We start from the raw sequence: 15,635 nt of genomic DNA on the forward strand, positions 1-15,635 counted from the left end.
GATATATATTGCTTTTAGTTTATTTATGTACTTTTTCTAACCATTCAAGAAGAAACCAGAGAAATGAGAAAATCATACAAATTTGAGAAACTAAATTAAATAGTAAAAAAATTGTTGTTAAAAAGAGAAATCGAAGAAGGTACACGCGTATTCTAAAATAGTTTAGGAGGTGATTCGAATTAGTAAAAAATAAACTTAAAAAAATAAAAAAAAAACATTAAAAAGAAATCAAAGATTTTATCGTAAAATTATCAAAGTACTTAATTAAGAACTCAAAATCTAACATAAAAACTCAATTTAAATCAAATAATTAAAAATTAATATATATATATATATATATATATATAAATAAAATAAAATTGTGTTCATCTTACTACCAAACGAAAATTGGAATGGTTAGTTTAGTTCCTTAATAAACACAGAAAATAGAATCACAGACCAAATATGACGGGCCCTGCAAACATTCCACCTCGCGAATCATATTAATGTCCATTTAATTTCGGTTTAAAAACTGACTAAGTGGGCTTAAGTGGGCTTATTTAATTACCGAAATGGGATGGGATCCATCATCCACCGCATTGCAGGCAAATACCTAATATCGTAGACGAATTAATTATTTAACCTAATAAGACATCAAATAAATTATTTAAGAATTTATAGTAAATTTATTGTGCAAGAAAAACTCATCACGTCGACGTGATGAGTTTTATTAAAAAATATATTCAAAACTTTAATAAAATATATTTTATTAAAACTATGCTAATTTGGTTTATACGTTAGGTTTAGGGATTGAACCACTTTGACGGACCTCCGATACCCAAATAGTTAGATACAATTATATATATATATATTTATACCTCAAACATCAAACCCTAAACCATTAACTAAACCCTAAACCATTAACTAAGTAACTTCAAACTATACAATTTCAATATTATCATTCATATTTTTTTCAGTTCAATATGCCAAGTTTTTATAAATATGTTTTTCAAACCATATGCGATTTTATTAACATTTTAACGGCTAAGAGATATATATTAGTCAGTATTTAACCTAATAAATTGTTAGGTAAAGAACATAAATGTCCCCCGATTATAAGGTCGTGTTTTATTAAGTTCATCTACTATTAAAAATTATAAAATGGTTATTCAATTATAGAGTGTTTTGTTGAGTCCATCGACTATTAAAAGTTACAAAATGGTATCTCAAGCATCATTCATTATGTTCCAAACTCGTCATTTTCCGTTAAAAATGGACGATATTCTGAGCTGAACTTTAACTTGTTGACTGTGATATGATAAAATCTGATCCCAAAATCTCAAACGACCATCATCAGTGGCGGAATTAGAAATAATTTTCTGGGTTGGCACACATATGTTAACAATATCAATTTTGTAAATGGGATAGATACAAATAAAATTTTATGGCGGGCACCGTCCATAAAATAAGTAACTAATCGAAGAAAATTCATATTTCAGGGCGAGTACAAAAAATTTCAAGGTAGGCACTATCAATAAAAAATGTAACTAATATGAGAAAATTCAGATTTCAGGGTGGGCACGTGCCCACCCTGACCAAGCTGTGGCTTCACCACTGACCACGTATCACAGTCTTCATGTAAAGTTCAACTTAAACAATCGTCAATTTTTAACAGAAAAAGAAGTCTGAAATATAATGTATAGTTGGGTGATCATTTTGTAACTTTTAATAGTCGTTAGACTTAACAAAACAACGTTCTATAGTCAGAGAATCATTTTATAACTTATAACAGTTGAGAAACTTAATAAAACAATATCTTATAGTCAGAGAACCATTTGTATATTTAATCTTAAATAATATTAGTTCGAGATTAAATTAATATGAAATAACATTAGCTTTAACAAAATTTTATATTATATATAATATGATAAAATTAAAAGAGATATATATATTGAAGTAACAACGGAACATGGCCTAAACAATCCGAACAAACCGAGAGGCTAGCCATTTAAGATACATAAATTGGGCTAACCATTTAATACTATTTCATTTATGTGTGAGCTCAATATATCGTATGGATGAAGTAAGAGCTAACATATATATAAACCCTAAATTTTAAACAATAAATTTTAAAATTTTAAAATTTAAATAAAACATACAACACTGAAAATATTATATATTTTTTTTATGTATATAGTTCTTGTACAAGTCTTTGGGAAATAATTCTAAATGAGAGGGATTTTTTTTTCAATTATTCATTCAAAGTCTATGGATTTTGATTTTAAATATATATATATATATATATATATATATGTCATCGTCGAATAAAAAATGTCATCATCGAGTGGTTTAACATTTGATATCGCTTAAGTAAAGTTTTCGAGTGGTTAACATTTTGATATCGCTTAAGTAAAGTTTTAAGTTTGAATTTTTGTGTAAACATAAAATCTCGGTTGAGAGACTCACCCGTCAATATTATATGTACGACGCGCCCTACTGATCAATCTAAATTAATTAGAGTAAAGAATTGAATACGGCAAGGAATAGTAATAATTTCAAGATCAATACGCACGTTGATGTATCCTTCAATCATGATAAATACTTTAAAAAATAGTTTATAGTAGTAATTAACATTGTTGAATGTTGATGTTAATGGCTTACCATTCTCAATAATTCTCACATTTTTTTCGTATAAAATCATTATAAAATTTGCTAGACCTTGGTAGAATCTTGGTAGGGTGAATATGTAGCCAATTAGATCAAGCAACTCTCAACCATGGTTTTCAGAACCAGACCGGTTAGCGAACCGGCTATGCTACCGGTTCACTGGTTTAACCGTTGAATCGGACTGATCGGTCGAAAGAACCGGACGACGTCATAATTATTTAAAAAATTAAAAAAATACCAAAAATTTAATAAAAAATAATTTTTTATATCACAAGTCATATTCAAAGCAAGTCATACATATAATTAAAAACCATAAAATCAAGTGAAACAAAATGATTCAAATTAACTACAACATAATATTTAAGGTAAAACATATTAAATAATAAATATAATTATAACTATAATTAAAAATAAATTTGGGGCTAAAAAAATCATAACAAAATGATATTGTTTGGTTTAATTTTTTAAAAACATCCCACATGGCTAAGAAACATAGAAGAGCATCCCAAAAGTCTAAAGAGTAAAATATGAGAACAAAACAATCTCACATTGCTAAAACATAGAAGAGCATCACAACTAACTTCTATAAATAATAGAGGTAATTTGACATTTAAAATCATGGAGCCTTTTGGTGAGCATTGAGTGAACTATTCTTTCACTTCAATCAAGCTCGAATTTTAGGTTTCAATTGAGCTTCTAATTTTTTTAGTTCAAGCCTTTTTGAGTTCAAGTTTCAATATTATATTTCGAGTTCGAGTTGATCAATAATAATTTTTAACTTGTGAGTTTGAGTGGAGTTGAGCTTACTTTTAAAGTTTTCAAGTTCGAGTCGAGCTCAGCAATACTCGAGTTCGACTTGGCTCGTTTAACAAACGACGTTTGGTTTAATTTTTTATTAAAAAAACAAAATTTCCGGTTTTTTCGGTTTTCAGTCGGTCCGGTTCGACGGTTCAGCGGTTCTGACCGGTTCACTGTAGCAGTTCAATCGGTTTAGATTGAACCGGACTAGGCAACGATTCCCAGTTGAACGGCCGGTCCGATCCGATCCGGTTTTCAAAACCGAGCTCTCAACTAAAATCTCTTTCTAAAAATTTACATATTTTTGTTTTGAAGATAAATCTAACATGAAAAAATGAAGAAAAAAATATTTCTTTGATTAAAATATGAAAATATTTAAAATTATAACTGAGTTACAATAAAATCGTAAAATAAATACATAATTCATATATTTACTATAACATTGCACAAGAAACTAAATTTAGATTATACGAGGATCGTACATGTAAAGGTTAAAAACTCAATCAAAAGACTCGAACGATAATGTATACGGATAGATCTGACTGCATTGACAAACAAACCATAAAGTAGATTAAGCTATCAAAAGATCATCGAGAACAATAAATCAGATCTTAACATCGTGAGAAACTATCTATGAATGTAAAATCCATGTCCAAATTCAATATAAGGGTTCAGAATAGGGAAGATCAACATGATTTTAAATAAATATCATCTTGATCATTTTGGACCGTCCAATGGCGATGTATGTGCCCACCATGGAATCTGAATTCTTTATGTTATTGTTTTTAGTGAAGGTGTCCACCCTGAAATTTTATTTGTGCTCCCCATACGATTTTTGTATTAATACGTATGTGTCAACACTAAAAAATATTTATGGATCCATTACTGGAGTCGTCAAATCCAATTATAAAAAACAAAAAATAAAAAGAATAATCAAATAATCGGGAACAGTTTCAAACCAATGTGGATTCAGAGGCAGAGACGAGAATCTTGAATTAGTGTTGGTTTCACATACATTTTTTGCAAATTAGTTTGAATTTTCACGGTCAATAACATGATCCGAAAAAAATCTGTAAGAAAGATCTTACTTACAATAAATTTAATTGAAAAGATATTATATCCCATTTGAACTCAATTATGACTTCTAAGTGATTAATGCACGAAACATGATCCGACAAAAACATCTGTAAGAAAGATCTTACTTTACAATAAATTTAATTGAAAAGATATTTATCCCATTTGAACTCAATTATGACTTCTAAGTGATTAATGCACGAAATACAAGGGCTGGATTCAATTGGTTTTTAGCGAGCTTCTTCAAAGAAATTTGTAAAGTAATTTTCGTCCAAATAAATTCATAAATCTAAAAATCTACATAAAATATTATTGGCTTAATGTTTAATAAGTGTACAAACTATACATTTCGTTCCAAATAAGTGTATATTTTTGTCTATCCGGATGTCTAACGTTACAAACGTTAGCACTTTAGGTTCCCGAGCCGTCAATGGAGTTAGTTTTTTTCCGTTAGGTGACACGTGTCACAATCTATAATTTTAATTTTTTTTGTATAAAATTAAAAAATAAATTTATATTTTTCAAAAACACATAAATTTTGAAATGACCCTTAAACTTTAAAGACATTCATTTCAACCCCCTAAACCCACATCGACCGCTGCCTTTGCCGTCGAAAAAAGCTCAATCCGACTCCCCTCCCCCTTACGACCAAAACCCATATGAAATCGTGACCGACCCACGAACCCTAGAATTAAAATCACAATCCCGTGATTCCAATGGTGAATCAGTAAGAACTACGACGTTATATAAATAGGAAATGGCAAGGATTACGTCGAAGGCAGTGGTCATGACCAGAGAGGGCAGCAACGACATATTAAAGTTAGGATTTTGGATTTTGGGGTTGTTTTATAATATAAGAAAAATTAGACTTTTTTTTAAAAATATAATAATATTTAAAAAATAAATTTCAAAATTATTAGGTTGTGATACGTGTCAATTAACTAAAAAATTAATGTCGTTGACATCCTGAGCACCTAAAATGTTAACGTTTGTATCATTAGACCCCGAATAAATCAAAAATATAGATAATTATTTGACACAAAAGGTATAATATGAACACTTATTTAGGTATAAGCTAATATTATTTCAAAACAAAGTTTTATAATATGATATATTATAATTAAAATTTAAATTCGCTATTTTTAAACCCCAGCCTCTTCACCTAACCCCTTGGACCCCAAATTTTGACCGATATTTTTTTTTTGAAATTTCTCCAGGGGGACAGATCGTTACAAAGGATATATTTGTCTTGTTACAGAAACTTAAAATGACTAAAACATATACTTCACCCACCTAACCCAGCTCCCAACTAACATCAACCATCCCTAATCTTCCTGACATGACATTCAAATAATCAATCGTATAGTAATAAACTCACATTAGCACTTAATTAACACAAATTTAATTTTAATATGGTTTATGCCTTTTTCTAAGCGGTTGAGCCATATGGATCAAGAAATTTGTCTTATGTACATAGCTGAGTAGTTCTGTTGTACGACAACCTAATGTAAGGTTAAGAAAAGACGTTATCATAAATATTAATATTTTTTTTATATTTTTGATAGAACGCTACCTAAAATATTATCTTTTTCTACTGAAAATGTTAATTTTGCTACATAAAATGAATATTTCCTATATAACATTTTCGATAAAAAAATATTATTTACATAACGCATGCTATCAATATTTTTATAAAAAATAATACTTTAGATAATATTTTATTAAAAATTAAAAAATATTAATATTTAATAACATATTTCTTTAATCATATATTATACAGACTTTTCCTTAAACATCCCTGGGCCAAAGTTCTGTCGATGACTTAGTGATGTTTACTAATACGCCAATATTGAAAAGAGCAAAGCCGATTTGACTCGATGAATAGTCTGGGCTTTTAATCAGCACGCCATCAACATTTTGATATTGTCAAATTGAATTAAATCTTTGACTTTGCATCACTTGTTTTTCCCTTTAATGTTATTAGCATGTTGGATTATAGGAGGAAAGTATAAGGAATAATCGCTTAATTTAAGATTAAGGAAGGACGACGAAAAATGTATGTAACTAAAAATGTGATAAAAAAATATAATTTTTCAGTTGAGTCTAATTTAAAATATTAATACTTTTTTAATATTATATTATTTCTATCATATTTTTTATTGCGTCTATTTCTCGTAGTTCCTTAACATTAAATTAGACACTTCTACGTCATAACTTCATGAATGATTTGTATAGACAAGTTGGTGAGAGTTTTAATAGACTGGTCGATAGGATGTGAGTGGTAATGAGTCGAGTCGGATTAAATTTGTGATTGATTTGAATATGATATGATTATTATAATTTTCCTATGTTATTTGATTTGTTTTCATGAATGTGTCATTCGATCTTAAATCAAAAGTAAAAACCTCACACTCAATTTCATCGTATTTTTATTCGATAAAATAAAAATCTAACTGAAAATGTAAATATAGAGAAATATAATATCAATTATCTCTAATTATATATAGAGATAAATATATATTATTATCTCAGTTGGGACATGTTAGATATAATATTAAATCAATTATTTTTTTCATACAAATATAATATGAGGTCCTACCCCACATCTTAATTGTTGATCCAATGATAATTTAAATTCTTATAATTTTAATAAAAAATAAATTAAACCTCGACGTCTTAAATTTTCAATTTAATACTTTTTCATTTTTAAAAGTTAAATAATTTAACTTTTTAACACATATGCCTTTGACTTAAGTAGTTAATTAAATTATAAAACCAATCATTTTATTATAAAAAAAATAATCATCGGTTAATTTATGAGATGAAATATTAATTCTAAAACTGCAAATTAAATCTTAAACCCTAACGTTGATAGAAAACAAATTAATTAAAAAAAAACCGTTCGTATAATAATTTCTATAAATTATATATATATTAATAGATTAATAACTTGAATATTAATTTTATTATAAAAAATGACAAGACATTCAAAGGTTCCAATGTCTACGGGCAGAATTATAAGTAAGGTCCGGCATCAAATCCCTCACCTTTCTCTCACTTAATGACGAAAAAAAAAATCAATAATTCACCATTTAATTCAACCCCTCAGTCGTGAGATATTAAGCCTTGATAATTGATTTGTAAATGTAAAGTATTGTCTTAAGGTTAATTAATATATTTAATTATGAGTTTATTTTTTATTTAACTAGTAGGAGATATTTTTTTGTATTTATGTTGAAAATACGATAGAAAAAATATCCTTTTTAAAATATTTAATACAATTTTCATGAAGTTTAAAATGTGCTTCACATGACAATTGTTTTACCTAATTTACTATTTAGATATAATGGGCAAAACTTTCGAGATAATGTTCTGGAAAAAAATAATTCACGAGATAAAACACTCTCAAGATTAATTGCTCAAATAAGGTGAAATCCACAGTGTTGGCCGTAGGTCGCCATGCCTTCCAGGCGACTAGGTCCGCCATGTCTTCCCGGCGAGCTACAAGAGATTGCATGGCCATGCACGTCCCAACACGCTGGGCATCCGAGGCCACCCGACGAGGCCATCCGACCGAGGCCATCCGAGAGCATCCGAGGCCATCCGACCGAGGCCATCCGAACGAGCTATGCGAGAGCATCCGAGGGCAACCGAGCGAGCTATGCGAGGGAATCCGAGGGAAGCCGAGCGAGGGTAGGTCACCCGGAGTGCATGGCGACCTATGTGTTGGGACGTGCATGTGCCATGCACACGTTCATTCTCTCTGTTTGAACGTTCATTTCTCTGTTTGAGCAAGGGTAGGTCGCCCGGAGTGCATGGCGAGGTCGTGCATGGCGACCTACAAGGTCGCCCGGAGTGCATGGCGACCTACAAGGTCGCCCGGAGTGCATGGCGACCTACGGCCAACACTGTGGATTTCACCCTATTTGAGCAATTAATCTTGGGAGTGCATTAGCTCGTGAATTAATTTCTTTCAGAACATTATCTCGAAAGTTTTGCCGATATAATGATTCATTATGAATGTGACGGCTAAACTCTCGAGATAACGTTCTCGAATAAATTAATTCACGAGATAATGCACTCCTCAGATTAATTGCTCAAATAAGGTGAAATCTACAGTGTTGGTCGTCGCCATGCCATCCGGGCGACCTACTAGGTCGCCATGTCTTCCCGGCGAGCTATGAGAGATTGTGTCATGTACGTTCCAACACGTTGGGCATCCAAAGTCATCCGACCGAGGGCATCCGACCGAGGCCATTCGAGCGAGCTATGCGAGGGCATCCGAGGGCAAGAGGAATTACGCGAGGAGCAGGAGTGCATGGCGACCTACAAGGTCGCCAGGAGTGCATGCGACCTACAAGTGGGAAGCTGCCACGCCGTAGGTCGCCCGGAAGGCATGACGACCTACGGTCAACACTGTGCAATTCGCCCTATTTGAGCATTAATCTTGGGAGTACGTTATATCGTTAAATAAAAATTCGAGAACATTATCTCGAAAATTTTGCCGAATGCGACTCTTTTAATCTATTTATTTATAATATTAAAATTTGCACTTCATTTTTTAAAATAATATTTTATTTTACAAATCTAAGTAATTATTGATTCATTCTATATAATTTCATAAGCTTAAAATAATTTATTAACAAGGATAGACTTAAGCGAGGTAGGTAAGGTGGTCGCCTCCCTGACAATTTAAAATTACTATATAATTTGTATTTATATGTATTTTTTATTAAAAATATGTTTTTTCCTCGTCAAAATATTATAAATTTAAGTTTACTCTCTCTGAAATTTTGTAAATTTAAATTTATCTTCTAACATAAAATTTTAACGTAAGGATACCAATCGGTTAAAATCGAATGAGGCCCTGTGCGGCTTTCGAAGATAATTCTACGTATGAAATTATTTTCCCACCAATAAGTTAAGCAGTCCCATTCGTTCAATCATCAATGATTGATGTTTCCATTTATATATATATATATATATATATATATATATAATATTATATATATGAATATATGGTTTTCATTGGAGATGTTGTATTTTTAGTTATTAATTATTAGTATTTAATAAGAAATATTAGCTTTTTTAAAAATAAAATTAAAATTAAACTATTGACATAAAATATATTAAATAAAAATAATTATCTTTATAATAAAATTTATAATATCTATTTAAATTAATAAATTAAATTTCAATATTCATAAAATGTAATTAGCAATTACTTCTTTTAAAATTTGATATATCGTTTAAAATTGTATAGATTCATTTTTTTATACATTGATTATTAATTTATAAGTATGGTTATTTGACAAAAGTAACGACGTGTAATTTTTCAATAAATAAATAAATAATATGACCAAGTTGTGCATTAGTATTATTATTATTATTTCATACAGGGTATTCAAAATGTATAAAAGAGGCCATAATGTGTGACAAAAGGTAGCAACATTCGAAGAGTTGCAGTTTTGTAAGTAAAAAACCAAGCCATGGATAACATAATCTCTATGCTACAAAACATGGAGCCATTGCCGACGGCCATTCTTTTCATCGTTCCGTCTTATTCCTCATCGGCATCGTCTCTCGGCTTGCTCGGAAAATTTTCCTCCGGGGCCGAGAGGGATGCGATAATCTTCATCGTTCCGTTCTTATTCCTCATCGGCATCGTCTCTCGGCTTGCTCGGAAACCATTTCCTCCGGGGCCGAGAGGGATGCCGATAATCGGCAACATGTTGATGATGGACCAGTTAACTCACCGTGGACTGGCCAAGCTCGCTCATAAATACGGTGGCATATTCATATGAAGATGGGGTATTTGCACACGTTCACTATTTCCAACCCTGAAATGGCTCGCCAAGTGCTTCAGGTCCAGGATAACATCTTCTCCAATCGGCCGGCCACCATAGCCATAAGCTATCTAACGTACGATCGAGCCGACATGGCGTTTGCTCATTACGGACCTTTTTGGAGACAGATGAGGAAGATTTGTGTGATGAAGGTGTTCAGCCGGAAAAGGGCGGAATCGTGGGCTTCCGTCAGGGACGAAGTTGATTCCATCGTGAAAACCGTGGCGGCCAACGAGGGAAAGTCCATAAACGTCGGTGATTTGATCTTTAACCTCACCAAGAACATCACTTACAGAGCGGCCTTCGGTTCGATCTCGGAGGAAGGGCAAGACGAGTTCATCAAGATCTTGCAGGAATTCTCCAGGCTCTTCGGTGCTTTCAATATTCCCGATTTCATCCCGTGGCTCACGTGGGTCGATCCTCAAGGTCTGAACACCAGGCTGAAGAACGCTCGTCATGCATTGGACAAGTTCATCGACACCATCATCGACGAACACATCCGGAAGAGGAAGAAAAACGTCGATGATGACGCCGCTGAAGTCGACACCGACATGGTTGACGATTTGCTTGCCTTTTACAGTGAGGAAGCAAAAGAAAATGAATCGGGTGATCTACAAAACTCCATCAAACTCACCAAAGATAACATCAAAGCCATTATCATGGTATTTATGTTCCCTCCATTCTCATATACCTACTATTTTAATTTTCAACTACTGAATTTTCATTTTATAAATAATTTTTTTATTATTTAACTTAAAATATAAAAAATATCATAAAAAATTGGAAATGCCAGGTGTTTTATCTTTTCTTTGTTATAAAAGAATAATTAAAGGGTTTTCTTAAATGTTTTTATTATGGAAAATGACGCCTCTGTTTCTTTAAAATTCTCATTGTATTGTTATGGTTCTGATGAGTGAAAATATGATTTTTAAAGGACGTAATGTTCGGCGGGACGGAGACTGTGGCATCGGCGATAGAGTGGACCTTATCGGAGCTGATGAAAAGTCCGGAGGATATGAAGAGAGTCCAGCAAGAGTTGGCGGAGGTGGTGGGTCTGGACCGCCGTGTGGAGGAATCCGATATGGAAAAACTAACCTTCCTGAAGTGCTCCCTAAAAGAAACCCTCAGACTCCACCCGCCGATTCCGCTGCTCCTCCACGAGACAGCGGAGGACACCGTGGTGGCAGGGTATCAAATCCCGGCGAAGTCGCGCGTGATGATCAACGCGTGGGCTATTGCCCGGGACAAGGACTCATGGGAAGACCCCGACAGTTTCAAGCCGTCGAGGTTCTTGAAAGAAGGCGTAGCGGACTACAAAGGAAGCAACTTCGAGTTCATCCCGTTCGGGTCGGGCAGGAGGTCGTGTCCGGGTATGACACTCGGGTTATACGCGCTGGATCTGGCCGTGGCTCATTTGCTCCACTGTTTCATGTGGGAATTGCCTGATGGGATGAAGCCGAGTGAACTCGACATGAACGATGTGTTCGGACTCACCGCTCCTCGTGCAACTCGACTCTACGCCGTGCCAAAGAAACGTCTGATTTGTCCACTCTGAGGATATCGATGAAGAAGAAGAAGAAGAAGAATAAGAAAGAGACAAAAGGTGGCTTTGAAAGCGGGATTTTGGGTATTTTTAAATATATTTTTCATTTTAAATACTTTGGGGAAGAAGACAACATTTCAAGAACAGATAAAGCTTGTGAAGGAAAAAAACATTAAAGGGTTTAATGGTGTGAATTATAAAAGATTTATACAGTGGAGAAGTGACCTGCTTTTGTTTACTTTATTTTCCAGTACACTCTTCTTTGTGTGCATAAAATTAAATGATTAATTACGAAAATTATAAAAATTTAGAGGAGTCACGGGTAAAAAAATACTTTAGGAAGACTAAATTGAATAATTAATTTTACGAGGATCAAAAGTGTACTCTTCCAAGTGGCTAAAAGGTTAACAAGACCTAAATTAAATGCTCAACATTAGAGAGGGACTAAAAATAAAAATAACTCATTAAACAAGGAAGGGTCAACGCCCCTGCCTACCCGTTCATAAATATATTTTTTATTTAAAACAAAAAGAGTAATTTTCTCTCATGCGGTTTTGTTTTCCTCTCTTTTAATATTTAAGGTCAAAAAAAGCCATAAAAGAGTAATTTTCTCTCACGCGATTTTGTTTTCCTCTCGGCCTACTCGAAACGGTTAGGTTTCACGGCTACCGGCCTTCGTCTTTTCAAGGGTTACCGGTACATGTTTTGGTATATGGTTACGACCGATTGCTCAGGATTTTCTTTCTCCTATGCTACACGCTATACTTTACTGTGTTCCCATAGTGAATCATTTTTTCTCAAATGGTGATATTCCCCAGACTAGTCTTTTTCACCATGTGGACCCCAAGTGGCTATTGGACAGAAATCATTCTGACAAAACACGTCTTTGTTTTTTACTGTCGGAATTAAAGAGAATTACGTGGGTGGTTATTTACTACATGGTGCATGCAAACCGCCTTCCCCACTCCTCCGAATGTTCATCCCTTTGTAGTTGGCAGTTATCTTTTTAAGATCTTGGTATTGCTTACCGTTTCGGATGCATTCAACTGGTTGATACTGTGGGTCTGGTATAGTTGGTTTCTGTCTTCTCCGTTGTTGTTTTCTCTGATTTATGTCCTATTTTTTATGGCTGAAGATGTTCAACAACTCCTGCAAAACCTCCGCTTCACCGAAGATGAGGTTAGTAATGTTCTTCTTCCTGGACCATCCTCCTTGGCCTCAGATGCATCCACGAATTTATGTATTCTTGGTTATCTGTATGGTTATGGCCTTATCGACTCTGAGGCATTGATGTGGGTTTTCTGGACAATATGGGGTGTTCATCATGTCATTGATATTGTTTTCTTGGGCGATCGTCTTTTTCGGTTCTTTTTCTCCTCTGATGAAGTCCTTCAGTGTGTTAGTGAGAGATAACTGTGGTCCTTTAATGATGATTTACTGGCCCGCTTCGTAGTATTACTGACTATGAATTTACTACACTGCCGATATGGGTGAGGGTCTATGATTTGCATTTCGGCTAGATGAGTGTGTACCTTTTGGCGAACTCATTGCTCGTCGTATTAGTATACCCATTGTTATTGATGTCAGACCGGGGGGACGAATGTGAAGTTATCTGAGACTCTGGGTCGGTTTGAATATCTCTGAATCTCTTCGCAGATACTTACCAATCGGAAGACGACTGGATGGTCGTCCCCGTTTATGCATTCTCAAATATGAACGACTGCATACCTTCTACTTCAGATATGGCATTATTGGCCACGCTATTTCAGAATGTCCTCGGGTTCCTCCTGTTGACTCCGTTAATCCGTTTGGCAAATGTCGGGTTATTCCACCAGTTAATTTAGGTTTGGCTACTCGTCCGAGACCAACCATAGTGCATTTCTCTAGTTCTGAAGCATCGACGACGTCTAGACCTTCATCTCATCATAGGGCTCCAGATTTTGCTTGGTCGACTTCTGCAACTGCTCTTGCTCTTAATACTTTACCACCGAATGGGTTGAATAAAGACACCTATGATGAAGACCCACATTCTTAGTCCATCACAGTAAGTCGACCTTGAATTGTTCGATCTTATAAGCGTGCTGCTCCCAATTTTGAATTCACAAACTCTTGCTACTCCTAAACATAGTAGACTGCCAGATGATTCAAATGGACAATATGGTCTGAGTTCAGAGATTATCACAACCATTCCCACTGTTTCGGCAGAGGTTGGAGATCAGCCCCGCCGGTCATTATGAAACTCTTATGCTGGAACTGCCGGGGCTTGGGAACCCCCAGACAGTTCATTCATTAAAGCAGATTTCTGCTCAGAATGATCCTGGTCTCATTTTTCTCTGCGAAACAAGACTGCAAAGCCCTCGTGTTGACTCTATGAAAACTCGTTTAGGGATGATGGGATGTTTGTACGTGGCCAGTGGAGACTCTTGCACTTGTCTCGTTTTATTTTGGAAATCTTCTATTGTAGTTCAATTATTATCTTACTCTGATATGCATATTGATGCCACTGTAGTAGTAAATGAAGTGGAATTCTGATTTACTAGGCTGCATGATAGAAGTGATCGTCAAGCTCATGTTGATACTTGGGGCCTGCTTCACCGTCTACCTACTCACTCTAATCTTTCGTGGTTAGTTGGTGGTGATTTTAATGAAATATTGATTGATTCGAAAAAAGTTAGTGGTCGACACCGTAACCGTGCTGATATGACTGCATTTCGTGATGCTCTTTGGGCTGCCAACTTATGGGATTTTTTCCCCTCCCGGGGCTGGTTTACTTGGTTTAAAGGAGGTTCGACATTAGAACGGATTTGTGAAAGGCTTGACTGGTTTATTTCAACTCCACATTGATGTCAGTTGTTTCTGACAGACTCTGTGATCAATGAATTTAATCTCAACTCAGACTATTGTTATTTATTATTGGATAATTTGACCTCTTCCCACCCCCTCGTTCTCGCCGAAGAGATTATTTCCGGTTTGATGAATGTTGGGCAAATCATGTTGATTGTGTCCAAAAGGTTCGTGATTATTGGATGGGCAGTGATACTCATACCGTTTCGAAATTGAAGGACGTGGGTGAAAGTTTATCTGTTTGGCAACACAATCAGTATGTGACTAATAAAGGCAAGATAGCCTCAATGCTGCTGATTATTCAAGTGCTGAAATTGTCACGGCTCTTCATCAGATTCATCCTACTCAATGCTCCAGGGATTGATGGGCTACCTGATAGTTTTTATCGAAATTTTTGGCCAATTGTGGGTACAGATGTTATCTCCCTCTGTCTAGATCTTCTCCATGGACGCGCAGATATGGCCGAGGTAAATGAAACTGTCTTAACTCTCATCCCTAAAGTTACTGATTCGAAATGTTTAATTAAGTTTCGACCAATTGCTCTTTGCACTGTTATTTATAAGATTGTTGCAAAAATGCTTGTTAACAGACTTCACCCTTTCATGACTACTAGCATTGACGAAAACCAGGGTGCATTTGTACCCAATAGATTAATCTCTCACAATATCTTGATCGCCCATGAAATGATACATTACATAAAATTTGGTTTCGTAAATTCAAAACACGGTGCCGCCTTGAAGTTTGATATGGAGAAGGCTTATGACAAGATTGAATGGTTGTTCCTTCGGCGTATGTTGTATCGTCTTGGATTTGTTGACTCATGGGTTACTTTCATCATGTCCTTTGTTTCTTCGGTCTTGTATAGGATTAGAATCAATGGTCAC

The 15,635-nt window shown here is 34.4% G+C and overlaps 1 pseudogene; it reads left to right on the forward strand.

Moving 5' to 3' along the window:
• Positions 1 to 10,037: 10,037 nt before the first annotated feature.
• Positions 10,038 to 11,944, forward strand: LOC120181383 (annotated as a pseudogene).
• The last annotated feature ends 3,691 nt before the right edge of the window (positions 11,945 to 15,635 follow it).

This window comes from Hibiscus syriacus, unplaced genomic scaffold (assembly GCF_006381635.1).
Source record: "Hibiscus syriacus cultivar Baekdansim isolate YM2019G1 unplaced genomic scaffold, ASM638163v2 tig00112523_pilon, whole genome shotgun sequence".
Taxonomy (NCBI): domain Eukaryota; kingdom Viridiplantae; phylum Streptophyta; class Magnoliopsida; order Malvales; family Malvaceae; genus Hibiscus; species Hibiscus syriacus.